Genomic DNA, 18535 nt, shown 5'->3' on the forward strand with positions numbered 1-18535 from the left:
AAGTTCACGGTGAAATTTTCTGCTGCCTAGCAAAATCATGAAATGGAGAAAACTCTAAGTTTTGTCTCATGCACTGTGTAAGCGCAATCAGCATGGGGGGCTCGTTGGTCTAGGGGTATGATTCTCGCTTAGGGTGCGAGAGGTCCCAGGTTCAAATCCCGGACGAGCCCATATGCAGGGAAGCTTCCAAACGCAGATTCTTTCAATCACATGCTGGCTTTCCCAATTTGTCTGCTTGTGCATAATATGTTAGTCCAATATAATTATAAATCAAGGAGATAACCAAAAGCAAAATTCTATGAAGAATACATAACAGGCAAACTTCTCCTCATTTGACCCATGCCTGTTACTCCTTTCTCACTAAGTAACACAAATGGCATAGTTTGCCACATTTGCTTTAGTTTCATGTCAATTTACCTTCATATTTGCAAGTGCATTGTCATAGTGATTTCAGAACACACATAGAAATGGGCACAGTTTAGCAGAAGCACCTTCGGCAATTGATTGTTATGTTCAATGGACTTTGATTGTAAAACAGCATTCTGGTTAATTCTTCGCAATAGCCTACACCTCAAAGATAAAGCTCAAAAGCATCTTGCACACATGCAGAAGGACCTTGTGCAGATGTGGCAAGTAACTTCTGAAACTGATTGCAATCTTCAATGGACATTGATTGTAAAATAGCAATCTCGCAAAACCCGATGGGAAAAAGCTCAAAAACAAAATTCTTGTGCTGATGTGTTAAATGCATTCTGCAAACTAATTGGGATCTTCAATACACATCGCCAGAAAACCAGCAATCTCGTCAAACATTTGTGAAAGTCGATAAGACAACGATCTACAGACATATCCCGCAGAACAGCAATGTTCCTCATGGCACTTCACCTTTCCTAGATGTAATATTCCTGTGCTCCTTGCATGACCAAGACTCTATGGAAAACAGCATATCAAAACCCATCAAAGTTATAAGGAACTCTGTGCCCCTGCTGTCATTTAAAATATGACTTTCTTACTGTTATGTTGAAAACGTGGTTGTTCAAAAAATAATGTAGACAAACCTATTCAAAAAGTTCACGGTGAAATTTTCTGCTGCCTAGCAAAATCATGAAATGGAGAAAACTCTAAGTTTTGTCTCATGCACTGTGTAAGTGCAATCAGCATGGGGGGCTCGTTGGTCTAGGGGTATGATTCTCGCTTAGGGTGCGAGAGGTCCCAGGTTCAAATCCCGGACGAGCCCATATGCTGGGAAGCTACCAAAAGCAGATTCTTTCAGTCACATGCTGGCTTTCCCAATTTGTCTGCTTGTGCATAATATGTTAGTCCAATATAATTATAAATCAAGGAGATAACCAAAAGCAAAATTCTATGAAGAATACAATCCAGGCAAACTTCTCCTCATTTGACCCATGCCTGTTACTCCTTTCTCACTAAGTAACACAAATGGCATAGTTTGCCGCATTTGCTTTAGTTTCATGTCAATTTGCCTTCATATTTGCAAGTGCATTTTCATAGTGATTTCAGAACACACATAGAAATGGGCACAGTTTAGCAGAAGCACCTTCGGCAATTGATTGTTATGTTCAATGGACTTTGATTGTAAAACAGCATTCTGGTTAATTCTTCGCAATAGCCTACACCTCAAAGATAAAGCTCAAAAGCATCTTGCACACATGCAGAAGGACCTTGTGCAGATGTGGCAAGTAACTTCTGAAACTGATTGCAATCTTCAATGGACATTGATTGTAAAATAGCAATCTCGCAAAACCCGATAGGAAAAAGCTCAAAAAGAAAATTCTTGTGCTGATGTGTTAAATGCATTCTGCAAACTAATTGGGATCTTCAATACACATCGCCAGAAAACCAGCAATCTCGTCAAACATTTGTGAAAGTCGATAAGACAACGATCTACAGACATATCCCGCAGAACAGCAATGTTCCTCATGGCACTTCACCTTTCCTAGATGTAATATTCCTGTGCTCCTTGCATGACCAAGACTCTATGGAAAACAGCATATCAAAACCCATCAAAGTTACAAGGAACTCTGTGCCCCTGCTGTCATTTAAAATATGACTTTCTTACTGTTATGTTGAAAACGTGGTTGTTCAAAAAATAATGTAGACAAACCTATTCAAAAAGTTCACGGTGAAATTTTCTGCTGCCTAGCAAAATCATGAAATGGAGAAAACTCTAAGTTTTGTCTCATGCACTGTGTAAGCGCAATCAGCATGGGGGGCTCGTTGGTCTAGGGGTATGATTCTCGCTTAGGGTGCGAGAGGTCCCAGGTTAAAATCCCGGACGAGCCCATATGCAGGGAAGCTACCAAAAGCAGATTCTTTCAATCACATGCTGGCTTTCCCAATTTGTCTGCTTGTGCATAATATGTTAGTCCAATATAATTATGAATCAAGGAGATAACCAAAAGCAAAATTCTATGAAGAATACATTCCAGGCAAACTTCTCCTCATTTGACCCATGCCTGTTACTCCTTTCTCACTAAGTAACACAAATGGCATAGTTTGCCACATTTGCTTTAGTTTCATGTCAATTTACCTTCATATTTGCAAGTGCATTGTCATAGTTATTTCAGAACACACATAGAAATGGGCACAGTTTAGCAGAAGCACCTTCGGCAATTGATTGTTATGTTCAATGGACTTTGATTGTAAAACAGCATTCTGGTTAATTCTTCGCAATAGCCTACACCTCAAAGATAAAGCTCAAAAGCATCTTGCACACATGCAGAAGGACCTTGTGTAGATGTGGCAAGTAACTTCTGAAACTGATTGCAATCTTCAATGGACATTGATTGTAAAATAGCAATCTCGCAAAACCCGATGGGAAAAAACTCAAAAAGAAAATTCTTGTGCTGATGTGTTAAATGCATTCTGCAAACTAATTGGGATCTTCAATACACATCGCCAGAAAACCAGCAATCTCGTCAAACATTTGTGAAAGGCGATAAGACAACGATCTACAGACATATCCCGCAGAACAGCAATGTTCCTCATGGCACTTCACCTTTCCTAGATGTAATATTCCTGTGCTCCTTGCATGACCAAGACTCTATGGAAAACAGCATATCAAAACCATCAAAGTTATAAGGAACTCTGTGCCCCTGCTGTCATTTAAAATATGACTTTCTTACTGTTATGTTGAAAACGTGGTTGTTCAAAAAATAATGTAGACAAACCTATTCAAAAAGTTCACGGTGAAATTTTCTGCTGCCTAGCAAAATCATGAAATGGAGAAAACTCTAAGTTTTGTCTCATGCACTGTGTAAGCGCAATCAGCATGGGGGGCTCGTTGGTCTAGGGGTATGATTCTCGCTTAGGGTGCGAGAGGTCCCGGGTTCAAATCCCGGACGAGCCCATATGCAGGGAAGCTTCCAAACGCAGATTCTTTCAATCACATGCTGGCTTTCCCAATTTGTCTGCTTGTGCATAATATGTTAGTCCAATATAATTATAAATCAAGGAGATAACCAAAAGCAAAATTCTATGAAGAATACATAACAGGCAAACTTCTCCTCATTTGACCCATGCCTGTTACTCCTTTCTCACTAAGTAACACAAATGGCATAGTTTGCCACATTTGCTTTAGTTTCATGTCAATTTACCTTCATATTTGCAAGTGCATTGTCATAGTTATTTCAGAACACACATAGAAATGGGCACAGTTTAGCAGAAGCACCTTCGGCAATTGATTGTTATCTTCAATGGACTTTGATTGTAAAACAGCATTCTGGTTAATTCTTCGCAATAGCCTACACCTCAAAGATAAAGCTCAAAAGCATCTTGCACACATGCAGAAGGACCTTGTGCAGATGTGGCAAGTAACTTCTGAAACTGATTGCAATCTTCAATGGACATTGATTGTAAAATAGCAATCTCGCAAAACCCGATGGGAAAAAGCTCAAAAAGAAAATTCTTGTGCTGATGTGTTAAATGCATTCTGCAAACTAATTGGGATCTTCAATACACATCGCCAGAAAACCAGCAATCTCGTCAAACATTTGTGAAAGTCGATAAGACAACGATCTACAGACATATCCCGCAGAACAGCAATGTTCCTCATGGCACTTCACCTTTCCTAGATGTAATATTCCTGTGCTCCTTGCATGACCAAGACTCTATGGAAAACAGCATATCAAAACCCATCAAAGTTATAAGGAACTCTGTGCCCCTGCTGTCATTTAAAATATGACTTTCTTACTGTTATGTTGAAAACGTGGTTGTTCAAAAAATAATGTAGACAAACCTATTCAAAAAGTTCACGGTGAAATTTTCTGCTGCCTAGCAAAATCATGAAATGGAGAAAACTCTAAGTTTTGTCTCATGCACTGTGTAAGCACAATCAGCATGGGGGGCTCGTTGGTCTAGGGTTATGATTCTCGCTTAGGGTGCAAGAGGTCCCGGGTTCAAATCCCGGACAAGCCCATATGCAGGGAAGCTACCAAAAGCAGATTCTTTCAATCACATGCTGGCTTTTCCAATTTGTCTGCATGTGCATAATATGTTAGTCCAATATAATTATAAATCAAGGAGATAACCAAAAGCAAAATTCTATGAAGAATACAATCCAGGCAAACTTCTCCTCATTTGACCCATGCCTGTTACTCCTTTCTCACTAAGTAACAGAAATTGCATAGTTTGCCACATTTGCTTTAGTTTCATGTCAATTTACCTTCATATTTGCAAGTGCATTGTCATAGTGATTTCAGAACACACATAGAAATGGGCACAGTTTAGCAGAAGCACCTTCGGCAATTGATTGTTATGTTCAATGGACTTTGATTGTAAAACAGCATTCTGGTTAATTCTTCGCAATAGCCTACACCTCAAAGATAAAGCTCAAAAGCATCTTGCACACATGCAGAAGGACCTTGTGTAGATGTGGCAAGTAACTTCTGAAACTGATTGCAATCTTCAATGGACATTGATTGTAAAATAGCAATCTCGCAAAACCCGATGGGAAAAAACTCAAAAAGAAAATTCTTGTGCTGATGTGTTAAATGCATTCTGCAAACTAATTGGGATCTTCAATACACATCGCCAGAAAACCAGCAATCTCGTCAAACATTTGTGAAAGGCGATAAGACAACGATCTACAGACATATCCCGCAGAACAGCAATGTTCCTCATGGCACTTCACCTTTCCTAGATGTAATATTCCTGTGCTCCTTGCATGACCAAGACTCTATGGAAAACAGCATATCAAAACCATCAAAGTTATAAGGAACTCTGTGCCCCTGCTGTCATTTAAAATATGACTTTCTTACTGTTATGTTGAAAACGTGGTTGTTCAAAAAATAATGTAGACAAACCTATTCAAAAAGTTCACGGTGAAATTTTCTGCTGCCTAGCAAAATCATGAAATGGAGAAAACTCTAAGTTTTGTCTCATGCACTGTGTAAGCGCAATCAGCATGGGGGGCTCGTTGGTCTAGGGGTATGATTCTCGCTTAGGGTGCGAGAGGTCCAGGGTTCAAATCCCAGACGAGCCCATATGCAGGGAAGCTTCCAAACGCAGATTCTTTCAATCACATGCTGGCTTTCCCAATTTGTCTGCTTGTGCATAATATGTTAGTCCAATATAATTATAAATCAAGGAAATAACCAAAAGCAAAATTCTATGAAGAATACATTCCAGGCAAACTTCTCCTCATTTGACCCATGCCTGTTACTCCTTTCTCACTAAGTAACACAAATGGCATAGTTTGCCACATTTGCTTTAGTTTCATGTCAATTTACCTTCATATTTGCAAGTGCATTGTCATAGTTATTTCAGAACACACATAGAAATGGGCACAGTTTAGCAGAAGCACCTTCGGCAATTGATTGTTATCTTCAATGGACTTTGATTGTAAAACAGCATTCTGGTTAATTCTTCGCAATAGCCTACACCTCAAAGATAAAGCTCAAAAGCATCTTGCACACATGCAGAAGGACCTTGTGCAGATGTGGCAAGTAACTTCTGAAACTGATTGCAATCTTCAATGGACATTGATTGTAAAATAGCAATCTCGCAAAACCCGATGGGAAAAAGCTCAAAAAGAAAATTCTTGTGCTGATGTGTTAAATGCATTCTGCAAACTAATTGGGATCTTCAATACACATCGCCAGAAAACCAGCAATCTCGTCAAACATTTGTGAAAGTCGATAAGACAACGATCTACAGACATATCCCGCAGAACAGCAATGTTCCTCATGGCACTTCACCTTTCCTAGATGTAATATTCCTGTGCTCCTTGCATGACCAAGACTCTATGGAAAACAGCATATCAAAACCCATCAAAGTTATAAGGAACTCTGTGCCCCTGCTGTCATTTAAAATAGGACTTTCTTACTGTTATGTTGAAAACGTGGTTGTTCAAAAAATAATGTAGACAAACCTATTCAAAAAGTTCACTGTGAAATTTTCTGCTGCCTAGCAAAATCATGAAATGGAGAAAACTCTAAGTTTTGTCTCATGCACTGTGTAAGCGCAATCAGCATGGGGGGCTCGTTGGTCTAGGGGTATGATTCTCGCTTAGGGTGCGAGAGGTCCCAGGTTCAAATTCCGGACGAGCCCATATGCAGGGAAGCTACCAAAAGCAGATTCTTTCAATCACATGCTGGCTTTCCCAATTTGTCTGCTTGTGCATAATATGTTAGTCCAATATAATTATGAATCAAGGAGATAACCAAAAGCAAAATTCTATGAAGAATACATTCCAGGCAAACTTCTCCTCATTTGACCCATGCCTGTTACTCCTTTCTCACTAAGTAACACAAATTGCATAGTTTGCCACATTTGCTTTAGTTTCATGTCAGTTTACCTTCATATTTGCAAGTGCATTGTCATAGTGATTTCAGAACACACATAGAAATGGGCACAGTTTAGCAGAAGCACCTTCGGCAATTGATTGTTATGTTCAATGGACTTTGATTGTAAAACAGCATTCTGGTTAATTCTTCGCAATAGCCTACACCTCAAAGATAAAGCTCAAAAGCATCTTGCACACATGCAGAAGGACCTTGTGTAGATGTGGCAAGTAACTTCTGAAACTGATTGCAATCTTCAATGGACATTGATTGTAAAATAGCAATCTCGCAAAACCCGATGGGAAAAAACTCAAAAAGAAAATTCTTGTGCTGATGTGTTAAATGCATTCTGCAAACTAATTGGGATCTTCAATACACATCGCCAGAAAACCAGCAATCTCGTCAAACATTTGTGAAAGTCGATAAGACAACGATCTACAGACATATCCCACAGAACAGCAATGTTCCTCATGGCACTTCACCTTTCCTAGATGTAATATTCCTGTGCTCCTTGCATGACCAAGACTCTATGGAAAACAGCATATCAAAACCCATCAAAGTTATAAGGAACTCTGTGCCCCTGCTGTCATTTAAAATATGACTTTCTTACTGTTATGTTGAAAACGTGGTTGTTCAAAAAATAATGTAGACAAACCTATTCAAAAAGTTCATGGTGAAATTTTCTGCTGCCTAGCAAAATCATGAAATGGAGAAAACTCTAAGTTTTGTCTCATGCACTGTGTAAGCGCAATCAGCATGGGGGGCTCGTTGGTCTAGGGGTATGATTCTCACTTAGGGTGCGAGAGATCCCGTGTTCAAATCCCGGACGAGCCCATATGCAGGGAAGCTACCAAAAGCAGATTCTTTCAATCACATGCTGGCTTTCCCAAATTGTCTGCTTGTGCATAATATATTACTCCAATGTAATTATAAATCAAGGAGATAACCAAAAGCAAAATTCTATGAAGAATACATTCCAGGCAAACTTCTCCTCATTTGACCCATGCCTGTTACTCCTTTCTCACTAAGTAACACAAATGGCATAGTTTGCCACATTTGCTTTAGTTTCATGTCAATTTACCTTCATATTTGCAATTGCATTGTCATAGTGATTTCAGAACACACATAGAAATGGGCACAGTTTAGCAGAAGCACCTTCGGCAATTGATTGTTATGTTCAATGGACTTTGATTGTAAAACAGCATTCTGGTTAATTCTTCGCAATAGCCTACACCTCAAAGATAAAGCTCAAAAGCATCTTGCACACATGCAGAAGGACCTTGTGCAGATGTGGCAAGTAACTTCTGAAACTGATTGCAATCTTCAATGGACATTGATTGTAAAATAGCAATCTCGCAAAACCCGATGGGAAAAAGCTCAAAAACAAAATTCTTGTGCTGATGTGTTAAATGCATTCTGCAAACTAATTGGGATCTTCAATACACATCGCCAGAAAACCAGCAATCTCGTCAAACATTTGTGAAAGTCGATAAGACAACGATCTACAGACATATCCCGCAGAACAGCAATGTTCCTCATGGCACTTCACCTTTCCTAGATGTAATATTCCTGTGCTCCTTGCATGACCAAGACTCTATGGAAAACAGCATATCAAAACCCATCAAAGTTACAAGGAACTCTGTGCCCCTGCTGTCATTTAAAATATGACTTTCTTACTGTTATGTTGAAAACGTGGTTGTTCAAAAAATAATGTAGACAAACCTATTCAAAAAGTTCACGGTGAAATTTTCTGCTGCCTAGCAAAATCATGAAATGGAGAAAACTCTAAGTTTTGTCTCATGCACTGTGTAAGCGCAATCAGCATGGGGGGCTCGTTGGTCTAGGGGTATGATTCTCGCTTAGGTTGCGAGAGGTCCTGGGTTCAAATCTCGGACAAGCCCATATGCAGGGTAGCTCCCAAAAGCAGATTCTTTCAATCACATGCTGGCTTTCCCAATTTGTCTACTTGTGCATAATATGTTACTCCAACATAATTATAAATCAAGGAGATAACCAAAAGCAAAATTCTATGAAGAATACAATCCAGGCAAACTTCTCCTCATTTGACCCATGCCTGTTACTCCTTTCTCACTAAGTAACACAAATGGCATAGTTTGCCACATTTGCTTTAGTTTCATGTCAATTTACCTTCATATTTGCAATTGCATTGTCATAGTGATTTCAGAACACACATAGAAATGGGCACAGTTTAGCAGAAGCACCTTCGGCAATTGATTGTTATGTTCAATGGACTTTGATTGTAAAACAGCATTCTGGTTAATTCTTCGCAATAGCCTACACCTCAAAGATAAAGCTCAAAAGCATCTTGCACACATGCGGAAGGACCTTGTGCAGATGTGGCAAGTAACTTCTGAAACTGATTGCAATCTTCAATGGACATTGATTGTAAAATAGCAATCTTGCAAAACCCGATAGGAAAAAGCTCAAAAAGAAAATTCTTGTGCAGATGTGTTAAATGCATTCTGCAAACTAATTGGGATCTTCAATACACATCGCCAGAAAACCAGCAATCTCGTCAAACATTTGTGAAAGTCGATAAGACAACGATCTACAGACATATCCCGCAGAACAGCAATGTTCCTCATGGCACTTCACCTTTCCTAGATGTAATATTCCTGTGCTCCTTGCATGACCAAGACTCTATGGAAAACAGCATATCAAAACCCATCAAAGTTACAAGGAAATCTGTGCCCCTGCTGTCATTTAAAATATGACTTTCTTATTGTTATGTTGAAAACGTGGTTGTTCAAAAAATAATGTAGACAAACCTATTCAAAAAGTTCACTGTGAAATTTTCTGCTGCCTAGCAAAATCATGAAATGGAGAAAACTCTAAGTTTTGTCTCATGCACTGCGTAAGCGCAATCAGCATGGGGGGCTCGTTGGTCTAGGGGTATGATTTTCGCTTAGAGTGCGAGAGGTCCTGGGTTCAAATCTCGGACAAGCCCATATGCAGGGTAGCTCCCAAAAGCAGATTCTTTCAATCACATGCTGGCTTTCCCAATTTGTCTACTTGTGCATAATATGTTACTCCAACATAATTATAAATCAAGGAGATAACCAAAAGCAAAATTCTATGAAGAATACAATCCAGGCAAACTTCTCCTCATTTGACCCATGCCTGTTACTCCTTTCTCACTAAGTAACACAAATTACATAGTTTGCCACATTTGCTTTAGTTTCATGTCAATTTACCTTCATATTTGCAAGTGCATTGTCATAGTGATTTCAGAACACACATAGAAATGGGCACAGTTTAGCAGAAGCATCTTCGGCAATTGATTGTTATGTTCAATGGACTTTGATTGTAAAACAGCATTCTGGTTAATTCTTTGCAATAGCCTACACCTCAAAGATAAAGCTCAAAAGCATCTTGCACACATGCAGAAGGACCTTGTGCAGATGTGGCAAGTAACTTCTGAAACTGATTGCAATCTTCAATGGATATTGATTGTAAAATAGCAATCTCGCAAAACCCGATGGGAAAAAGCTCAAAAAGAAAATTCTTGTGCTGATGTGTTAAATGCATTCTGCAAACTAATTGGGATCTTCAATACACATCGCCAGAAAACCAGCAATCTCGTCAAACATTTGTGAAAGTCGATAAGACAACGATCTACAGACATATCCCGCAGAACAGCAATGTTCCTCATGGCACTTCACCTTTCCTAGATGTAATATTCCTGTGCTCCTTGCATGACCAAGACTCTATGGAAAACAGCATATCAAAACCCATCAAAGTTACAAGGAACTCTGTGCCCCTGCTGTCATTTAAAATATGACTTTCTTATTGTTATGTTGAAAATGTGGTTGTTCAAAAAATAATGTAGACAAACCTATTCAAAAAGTTCACGGTGAAATTTTCTGCTGCCTAGCAAAATCATGAAATGGAGAAAACTCTAAGTTTTGTGTCTCATGCACTGCGTAAGCGCAATCAGCATGGGGGGCTCGTTGGTCTAGGGGTATGATTTTCGCTTAGGGTGCGAGAGGTCCTGGGTTCAAATCTCAGACGAGCCCATCTGCAGTGTAGTTCCCAAAAGCATATTCTTTCAATCACATGCTGGCTTTCCCAATTTGTCTGCTTGTGCATAATATGTTAGTCCAATATAATTATAAATCAAGGAGATAACCAAAAGCAAAATTCTATGAAGAATACATTCCAGGCAAACTTCTCCTCATTTGACGCATGCCTGATACTCCTTTCTCACTAAGTAACACAAATGGCATAGTTTGCCACATTTGCTTTAGTTTCATGTCAATTTACCTTCATATTTGCAAGTGCATTGTCATAGTGATTTCAGAACACACATAGAAATGGGCACAGTTTAGCAGAAGCACCTTCGGCAATTGATTGTTATGTTCAATGGACTTTGATTGTAAAACAGCATTCTGGTTAATTCTTCGCAATAGCCTACACCTCAAAGATAAAGCTCAAAAGCATCTTACACACATGCAGAAGGACCTTGTGCAGATGTGGCAAGTAACTTCTGAAACTGATTGCAATCTTCAATGGACATTGATTGTAAAATAGCAATCTCGCAAAACCCGATGGGAAAAAACTCAAAAAGAAAATTCTTGTGCTGATGTGTTAAATGCATTCTGCAAACTAATTGGGATCTTCAATACACATCGCCAGAAAACCAGCAATCTCGTCAAACATTTGTGAAAGTCGATAAGACAACGATCTACAGACATATCCCGCAGAACAGCAATGTTCCTCATGGCACTTCACCTTTCCTAGATGTAATATTCCTGTGCTCCTTGCATGACCAAGACTCTATGGAAAACAGCATATCAAAACCCATCAAAGTTATAAGGAACTCTGTGCCCCTGCTGTCATTTAAAATATGACTTTCTTACTGTTATGTTGAAAACGTGGTTGTTCAAAAAATAATGTAGACAAACCTATTCAAAAAGTTCACGGTGAAATTTTCTGCTGCCTAGCAAAATCATGAAATGGAGAAAACTCTAAGTTTTGTCTCATGCACTGTGTAAGCGCAATCAGCATGGGGGGCTCGTTGGTCTAGGGGTATGATTCTCGCTTAGGGTGCGAGAGGTCCCGGGTTCAAATCCCGGACGAGCCCATATGCAGGGAAGCTACCAAAAGCAGATTCTTTCAATCACGTGCTGGCTTTCCCAATTTGTCTGCTTGTGCATAATATGTTACTCCAACATAATTATAAATCAAGGAGATAACCAAAAGCAAAATTCTATGAAGAATACAATCCAGGCAAACTTCTCCTCATTTGACCCATGCCTGTTACTCCTTTCTCACTAAGTAACACAAATTACATAGTTTGCCACATTTGCTTTAGTTTCATGTCAATTTACCTTCATATTTGCAAGTGCATTGTCATAGTGATTTCAGAACACACATAGAAATGGGCACAGTTTAGCAGAAGCACCTTCGGCAATTGATTGTTATGTTCAATGGACTTTGATTGTAAAACAGCATTCTGGTTAATTCTTTGCAATAGCCTACACCTCAAAGATAAAGCTCAAAAGCATCTTGCACACATGCAGAAGGACCTTGTGCAGATGTGGCAAGTAACTTCTGAACCTGATTGCAATCTTCAATGGATATTGATTGTAAAATAGCAATCTCGCAAAACCCGATGGGAAAAAACTCAAAAAGAAAATTCTTGTGCTGATGTGTTAAATGCATTCTGCAAACTAATTGGGATCTTCAATACACATCGCCAGAAAACCAGCAATCTCGTCAAACATTTGTGAAAGTCGATAAGACAACGATCTACAGACATATCCCGCAGAACAGCAATGTTCCTCATGGCACTTCACCTTTCCTAGATGTAATATTCCTGTGCTCCTTGCATGACCAAGACTCTATGGAAAACAGCATATCAAAACCCATCAAAGTTACAAGGAACTCTGTGCCCCTGCTGTTATTTAAAATATGACTTTCTTATTGTTATGTTGAAAATGTGGTTGTTCAAAAAATAATGTAGACAAACCTATTCAAAAAGTTCACTGTGAAATTTTCTGCTGCCTAGCAAAATCATGAAATGGAGAAAACTCTAAGTTTTGTCTCATGCACTGCGTAAGCGCAATCAGCATGGGGAGCTCGTTGGTCTAGGGGTATGATTTTCGCTTAGGGTGCGAGAGGTCCTGGGTTCAAATCTCAGACGAGCCCATCTGCAGTGTAGTTCCCAAAAGCAGATTCTTTCAATCACATGCTGGCTTTCCCAATTTGTCTGCTTGTGCATAATATGTTAGTCCAATATAATTATAAATCAAGGAGATAACCAAAAGCAAAATTCTATGAAGAATACATTCCAGGCAAACTTCTCCTCATTTGACGCATGGCTGATACTCCTTTCTCACTAAGTAACACAAATGGCATAGTTTGCCACATTTGCTTTAGTTTCATGTCAATTTACCTTCATATTTGCAAGTGCATTGTCATAGTGATTTCAGAACACACATAGAAATGGGCACAGTTTAGCAGAAGCACCTTCGGCAATTGATTGTTATGTTCAATGGACTTTGATTGTAAAACAGCATTCTGGTTAATTCTTCGCAATAGCCTACACCTCAAAGATAAAGCTCAAAAGCATCTTACACACATGCAGAAGGACCTTGTGCAGATGTGGCAAGTAACTTCTGAAACTGATTGCAATCTTCAATGGACATTGATTGTAAAATAGCAATCTCGCAAAACCCGATGGGAAAAAACTCAAAAAGAAAATTCTTGTGCTGATGTGTTAAATGCATTCTGCAAACTAATTGGGATCTTCAATACACATCGCCAGAAAACCAGCAATCTCGTCAAACATTTGTGAAAGTCGATAAGACAACGATCTACAGACATATCCCGCAGAACAGCAATGTTCCTCATGGCACTTCACCTTTCCTAGATGTAATATTCCTGTGCTCCTTGCATGACCAAGACTCTATGGAAAACAGCATATCAAAACCCATCAAAGTTATAAGGAACTCTGTGCCCCTGCTGTCATTTAAAATATGACTTTCTTACTGTTATGTTGAAAACGTGGTTGTTCAAAAAATAATGTAGACAAACCTATTCAAAAAGTTCACGGTGAAATTTTCTGCTGCCTAGCAAAATCATGAAATGGAGAAAACTCTAAGTTTTGTGTCATGCACTGTGTAAGCGCAATCAGCATGGGGGGCTCGTTGGTCTAGGGGTATGATTCTCGCTTAGGGTGCGAGAGGTCCCGGGTTCAAATCCCAGACGAGCCCATATCCAGGGAAGCTACCAAAAGCAGGTTCTTTCAATCACATGCTGGCTTTCCCAATTTGTCTGCTTGTGCGTAATATGTTAGTCCAATATAATTATAAATCAAGGAGATAACCAAAAGCAAAATTCTATGAAGAATACATTCCAGGCAAACTTCTCCTCATTTGACCCATGCCTGTTACTCCTTTCTCACTAAGTAACACAAATGGCATAGTTTGCCACATTTGCTTTAGTTTCATGTCAATTTACCTTCATATTTGCAAGTGCATTGTCATAGTTATTTCAGAACACACATAGAAATGGGCACAGTTTAGCAGAAGCACCTTCGGCAATTGATTGTTATGTTCAATGGACTTTGATTGTAAAACAGCATTCTGGTTAATTCTTCGCAATAGCCTACACCTCAAAGATAAAGCTCAAAAGCATCTTGCACACATGCAGAAGGACCTTGTGCAGATGTGGCAAGTAACTTCTGAAACTGATTGCAATCTTCAATGGACATTGATTGTAAAATAGCAATCTCGCAAAACCCGATGGGAAAAAGCTCAAAAAGAAAATTCTTGTGCTGATGTGTTAAATGCATTCTGCAAACTAATTGGGATCTTCAATACACATCGCCAGAAAACCAGCAATCTCGTCAAACATTTGTGAAAGTCGATAAGACAACGATCTACAGACATATCCCGCAGAACAGCAATGTTCCTCATGGCACTTCACCTTTCCTAGATGTAATATTCCTGTGCTCCTTGCATGACCAAGACTCTATGGAAAACAGCATATCAAAACCCATCAAAGTTATAAGGAACTCTGTGCCCCTGCTGTCATTTAAAATATGACTTTCTTACTGTTATGTTGAAAACGTGGTTGTTCAAGAAATAATGTAGACAAACCTATTCAAAAAGTTCATGGTGAAATTTTCTGCTGCCTAGAAAAATCATGAAATGGAGAAAACTCTAAGTTTTGTCTCATGCACTGTGTAAGCACAATCAGCATGGGGGGCTCGTTGGTCTAGAGGTATGATTCTCGCTTAGGGTGGGAGAGCTCCCGGGTTCAAATCCCGGACGAGCCTATATGCAGGGAAGCTACCAAAAGCAGATTCTTTCAATCACATGCTGGCTTTCCCAATTTGTCTGCTTGTGCATAATATGTTACTCCAATATAATTATAAATCAAGGAGATAACCAAAAGCATAATTCTATGAAGAATACAATCCAGGCAAACTTCTCCTCATTTGACCCATGCCTGTTACTCCTTTCTCACTAAGTAACACAAATGGCATAGTTTGCCACATTTGCTTTAGTTTCATGTCAATTTACCTTCATATTTGCAATTGCATTGTCATAGTGATTTCAGAACACACATAGAAATGGGAAGAGTTTAGCAGAAACACCTTCGGCAATTGATTGTTATGTTCAATGGACTTTGATTGTAAAACAGCATTCTGGTTAATTCTTCGCAATAGCCTACACCTCAAAGATAAAGCTCAAAAGCATCTTGCACACATGCGGAAGGACCTTATGCAGATGTGGCAAGTAACTTCTGAAACTGATTGCAATCTTCAATGGACATTGATTGTAAAATAGCAATCTCGCAAAACCCGATAGGAAAAAGCTCAAAAAGAAAATTCTTGTGCTGATGTGTTAAATGCATTCTGCAAACTAATTGGGATCTTCAATACACATCGCCAGAAAACCAGCAATCTCGTCAAACATTTGTGAAAGTCGATAAGACAACGATCTACAGACATATCCCGCAGAACAGCAATGTTCCTTATGGCACTTCACCTTTCCTAGATGTAATATTCCTGTGCTCCTTGCATGACCAAGACTCTATGGAAAACAGCATATCAAAACCCATCAAAGTTATAAGGAACTCTGTGCCCCTGCTGTCATTTAAAATATGACTTTCTTACTGTTATGTTGAAAACGTGGTTGTTCAAAAAATAATGTAGACAAACCTATTCAAAAAGTTCATGGTGAAATTTTCTGCTGCCTAGCAAAATCATGAAATGGAGAAAACTCTAAGTTTTGTCTCATGCACTGTGTAAGCGCAATCAGCATGGGGGGCTCGTTGGTCTAGGGGTATGATTCTCGCTTAGGGTGCGAGAGGTCCCGGGTTCAAATCCCGGACGAGCCCATATGCAGGGAAGCTACCAAAAGCAGATTCTTTCAATCACATGCTGGCTTTCCCAATTTGTCTGCTTGTGCATAATATGTTACTCCAATATAATTATAAATCAAGGAGATAACCAAAAGCATAATTCTATGAAGAATACAATCCAGGCAAACTTCTCCTCATTTGACCCATGCCTGTTACTCCTTTCTCACTAAGTAACACAAATTGCATAGTTTGCCACATTTGCTTTAGTTTCATGTCAATTTACCTTCATATTTGCAAGTGCATTGTCATAGTGATTTCAGAACACACATAGAAATGGGCACAGTTTAGCAGAAGCACCTTCGGCAATTGATTGTTATGTTCAATGGACTTTGATTGTAAAACAGCATTCTGGTTAATTCTTCGCAATAGCCTACACCTCAAAGATAAAGCTCAAAAGCATCTTGCACACATGCGGAAGGACCTTGTGCAGATGTGGCAAGTAACTTCTGAAACTGATTGCAATCTTCAATGGACATTGATTGTAAAATAGCAATCTCGCAAAACCCGATAGGAAAAAGCTCAAAAAGAAAATTCTTGTGCTGATGTGTTAAATGCATTCTGCAAACTAATTGGGATCTTCAATACACATCGCCAGAAAACCAGCAATCTCGTCAAACATTTGTGAAAGTCGATAAGACAACGATCTACAGACATATCCCGCAGAACAGCAATGTTCCTTATGGCACTTCACCTTTCCTAGATGTAATATTCCTGTGCTCCTTGCATGACCAAGACTCTATGGAAAACAGCATATCAAAACCCATCAAAGTTATAAGGAACTCTGTGCCCCTGCTGTCATTTAAAATATGACTTTCTTACTGTTATGTTGAAAACGTGGTTGTTCAAAAAATAATGTAGACAAACCTATTCAAAAAGTTCATGGTGAAATTTTCTGCTGCCTAGCAAAATCATGAAATGGAGAAAACTCTAAGTTTTGTCTCATGCACTGTGTAAGCGCAATCAGCATGGGGGGCTCGTTGGTCTAGGGGTATGATTCTCGCTTAGGGTGCGAGAGGTCCCGGGTTCAAATCCCGGACGAGCCCATATGCAGGGAAGCTACCAAAAGCAGATTCTTTCAATCACATGCTGGCTTTCCCAATTTGTCTGCTTGTGCATAATATGTTACTCCAATATAATTATAAATCAAGGAGATAACCAAAAGCATAATTCTATGAAGAATACAATCCAGGCAAACTTCTCCTCATTTGACCCATGCCTGTTACTCCTTTCTCACTAAGTAACACAAATTGCATAGTTTGCCACATTTGCTTTAGTTTCATGTCAATTTACCTTCATATTTGCAAGTGCATTGTCATAGTGATTTCAGAACACACATAGAAATGGGCACAGTTTAGCAGAAGCACCTTCGGCAATTGATTGTTATGTTCAATGGACTTTGATTGTAAAACAGCATTCTGGTTAATTCTTCGCAATAGCCTACACCTCAAAGATAAAGCTCAAAAGCATCTTGCACACATGCAGAAGGACCTTGTGCACATGTGGCAAGTAACTTCTGAAACTGATTGCAATCTTCAATGGACATTGATTGTAAAATAGCAATCTCGCAAAACTCGATGGGAAAAAACTCAAAAAGAAAATTCTTGTGCTGATGTGTTAAATGCATTCTGCAAACTAATTGGGATCTTCAATACACATCGCCAGAAAACCAGCAATCTCGTCAAACGCTTGTGAAAGTCGATAAGACAACGATCTACAGACATATCCCGCAGAACAGCAATGTTCCTCATGGCACTTCACCTTTCCTAGATGTAATATTCCTGTGCTCCTTGCATGACCAAGATTCTATGGAAAACAGCATATCAAAACCCATCAAAGTTATAAGGAACTCTGTGCCCCTGCTGTCATTTAAAATATGACTTTTTACTGTTATGTTGAAAACGTGGTTGTTCAAAAAATAATGTAGACAAACCTATTCAAAAAGTTCACGGTGAAATTTTCTGCTGCCTAGCAAAATCATGAAATGGAGAAAACTCTAAGTTTTGTCTCATGCACTGTGTAAGCGCAATCAGCATGGGGGGCTCGTTGGTCTAGGGGTATGATTCTCGCTTAGGGTGCGAGAGGTCCTGGGTTCAAATCCCGGACAAGCCCATATGCAGGGAACCTACCAAAAGCAGATTCTTTCAATCACGTGCTGGCTTTCCCAATTTGTCTGCTTGTGCATAATATGTTACTCCAATATAATTATAAATCAAGGAGATAACCAAAAGCAAAATTCTATGAAGAATACATTCCAGGCAAACTTCTCCTCATTTGACCCATGCCTGTTACTCCTTTCTCACTAAGTAACACAAATTGCATAGTTTGCCACATTTGCT

The 18535-nt window shown here is 39.2% G+C and overlaps 11 non-coding genes across 11 annotated transcripts; all 11 read left to right on the forward strand.

Annotated features, from left to right (window-relative positions):
- Positions 1–98: 98 nt before the first annotated feature.
- trnap-agg (transfer RNA proline (anticodon AGG)) lies at positions 99–170 on the forward strand. Its single transcript has one exon. It is a non-coding gene; the product is annotated as a tRNA-Pro (tRNA).
- A 995-nt stretch (positions 171–1165) lies between these two features.
- On the forward strand, positions 1166–1237 carry trnap-agg (transfer RNA proline (anticodon AGG)). Its single transcript has one exon. It is a non-coding gene; the product is annotated as a tRNA-Pro (tRNA).
- Positions 1238–2232: 995 nt separating this feature from the next.
- Positions 2233–2304, forward strand: trnap-agg (transfer RNA proline (anticodon AGG)). The gene has a single exon. It is a non-coding gene; the product is annotated as a tRNA-Pro (tRNA).
- Positions 2305–3298: 994 nt separating this feature from the next.
- Positions 3299–3370, forward strand: trnap-agg (transfer RNA proline (anticodon AGG)). The gene has a single exon. It is a non-coding gene; the product is annotated as a tRNA-Pro (tRNA).
- A 2061-nt stretch (positions 3371–5431) lies between these two features.
- Positions 5432–5503, forward strand: trnap-agg (transfer RNA proline (anticodon AGG)). Its single transcript has one exon. It is a non-coding gene; the product is annotated as a tRNA-Pro (tRNA).
- Positions 5504–10768: 5265 nt separating this feature from the next.
- Positions 10769–10840, forward strand: trnap-agg (transfer RNA proline (anticodon AGG)). Its single transcript has one exon. It is a non-coding gene; the product is annotated as a tRNA-Pro (tRNA).
- Positions 10841–11835: 995 nt separating this feature from the next.
- On the forward strand, positions 11836–11907 carry trnap-agg (transfer RNA proline (anticodon AGG)). Its single transcript has one exon. It is a non-coding gene; the product is annotated as a tRNA-Pro (tRNA).
- A 2062-nt stretch (positions 11908–13969) lies between these two features.
- Positions 13970–14041, forward strand: trnap-agg (transfer RNA proline (anticodon AGG)). Its single transcript has one exon. It is a non-coding gene; the product is annotated as a tRNA-Pro (tRNA).
- A 2062-nt stretch (positions 14042–16103) lies between these two features.
- trnap-agg (transfer RNA proline (anticodon AGG)) lies at positions 16104–16175 on the forward strand. The gene has a single exon. It is a non-coding gene; the product is annotated as a tRNA-Pro (tRNA).
- A 995-nt stretch (positions 16176–17170) lies between these two features.
- Positions 17171–17242, forward strand: trnap-agg (transfer RNA proline (anticodon AGG)). The gene has a single exon. It is a non-coding gene; the product is annotated as a tRNA-Pro (tRNA).
- Positions 17243–18236: 994 nt separating this feature from the next.
- On the forward strand, positions 18237–18308 carry trnap-agg (transfer RNA proline (anticodon AGG)). The gene has a single exon. It is a non-coding gene; the product is annotated as a tRNA-Pro (tRNA).
- Positions 18309–18535: the final 227 nt, after the last annotated feature.

Source organism: Brienomyrus brachyistius, unplaced genomic scaffold, assembly GCF_023856365.1.
Source record: "Brienomyrus brachyistius isolate T26 unplaced genomic scaffold, BBRACH_0.4 scaffold55, whole genome shotgun sequence".
Classification (NCBI taxonomy): Eukaryota; Metazoa; Chordata; class Actinopteri; order Osteoglossiformes; family Mormyridae; genus Brienomyrus; species Brienomyrus brachyistius.